This window comes from Rhinopithecus bieti, unplaced genomic scaffold (genome assembly GCF_001698545.2).
Source record: "Rhinopithecus bieti isolate Rb0 unplaced genomic scaffold, ASM169854v2 scaffold_23654, whole genome shotgun sequence".
Classification (NCBI taxonomy): Eukaryota; Metazoa; Chordata; class Mammalia; order Primates; family Cercopithecidae; genus Rhinopithecus; species Rhinopithecus bieti.
The window spans coordinates 1-1,839 of record NW_016851503.1 but is presented as its reverse complement, the minus strand read 5'-3'; the positions used below and the strand labels follow the sequence as shown (position 1 = coordinate 1,839).

Sequence of the window (1,839 nt, the reverse complement as noted above, 5' to 3'; positions counted from 1 at the left end):
TCCATACTTTGCTGGTGCCCACGTCCACCTCCCAGTAATGGCGGCCGGAAGTAAAGCGAGGGGCGCCCAGGATGCACAGTGCCGTGTCCAACCTCTCAGCTTGCTCTTTCTTATTCTGGCTGAAATTCCCACTTCGGAAGCTCCTCAGGTCTTCAGAAATGATGAGACAGTTGTTGGCTGTGTCCACATCCAAGGTCATATCCACTTGAAACTTCCTTATCTTTGGGTTCGTTGTTAGAATAGATTTCAGCTTGGGCTCTAGTTCCTTGATAATGGAAACCAGCGCCCTCAGCTTGTACTTGGGCTTGATGTCATTCTTCTGAGAGACCACAGAGCAGAAGCGGCACAGTAAACCTTCCCCATTGGGCTCCTTCTGCAGTGCATTGAGGCATTGGAGGCAGCAGACATATCCTCATTTCAACTGCATGGGTTCTTCAAGATCTTTTAGACAGAAAGGACATCTAATGATTTGTTTGATTTGTTCAGCCATGGCAAATAGTCTCTCCTTCCGGAGTTTCTCCCCTGGACTCCAGCTGCTTCTGCGGACAACTCAGATCTCTAGAAGTCTTATATACTTGGGGTGGTGCCAAAAGATCCCTGTTCATAGTGCCCTCCAGGGTTTAGACAGGTGTCACCATTCGACGGCTATTTTAAAGGGCCAAATCCCCACCATAGTGTATGGTCCCCCACATCAAGACAATTCAAAGACAGGTCTGTAGTTTTCATGTAGATGGTCGACAAGCAGAGCATTTCCTCCATTGCTCCCCAAATAGACTTTCTCCATCCTTGGGGCCTCTCAAGTACAATCTGTGGTGCCTGGGTATAGCTCTTAGAGCTGACATTAAAACAGTTACGGGGATTCCTTAAAATCACTGACTTTTGCCAACTATGAATTCTTAAATACAATAAAATGACCAGGCCACTCTATACCCTAATTAAAAAAAAAAATTCAAAAGACAAACACCCATCTAATAAAACCAAAACAAAACAGCCTCCAAAACTTTAAAACAGGCTCTAGTACAAACTCCAGCCCTGAGCCTTCCCACAAGACAAAATTTCTCTTTATATGTCACCAAAAAAAACAGAAATAGCTCTTCAAGTTCTCACTCAAACTCACGGGACAACCCCACAACTAGCAACATACATAAATTTAAAAAATTAATATAGTAGCCAAAGACTGGCCTCACTGTTTACAGGTGGTTACAACAATAGCCAACTTAATGTCTAAGACTATTAAAATAATACAAGGAAAAAATCTCACCATCTAGACTACTCATAATGTAAACAACATATTAAAACTAAAAAAAAGTTTGTGACTCTCAACTGCCTACTCAAATACTAGACACTACTCCTTAAGGGACCAATATTTCAAATACACACGTGTATAGCCCTCAGCCCTGCCACTTTTATCCAAGAGGATGAGGAACCAATTAAACATAACTACCAACAAATTGTAACTCAGACTTATGCCGCCCAAAAAATCCCCTAAAAGTCCCCTTAGCTAACCCTAACCTTAACCTGTACTCCAGTAAAAATTCTTTTGTAAAAAATAAAGTACAAAAAACAGACTATGCCATAGTTAATGATACAACAGTACTTAAAAGAAAGTTCCCCCAGGGACCAGTATTAATTTAACAGAACTAGTAACACTTACCCAAGTCTTAAAATGAAAAATAAATAAATAAATGAATGTATACACAAATAACAAGCATACTTATCTAGTCCTACATACACATACTACAATATAAAAAAAGTTCCTAACCTCTAAAAAAACACCCATTAAAAAATCATAAAGATATTACACACAGTACAAAAACCTAAAAAAAAAATACAGTCTTA

At 39.8% G+C, this 1,839-nt stretch overlaps 1 pseudogene; it reads right to left on the bottom strand.

Annotated features, from left to right (window-relative positions):
* Window positions 1–7: 7 nt before the first annotated feature.
* LOC108525231 (ret finger protein-like 4A) lies at window positions 8–490 on the bottom strand (annotated as a pseudogene).
* Window positions 491–1,839: the final 1,349 nt, after the last annotated feature.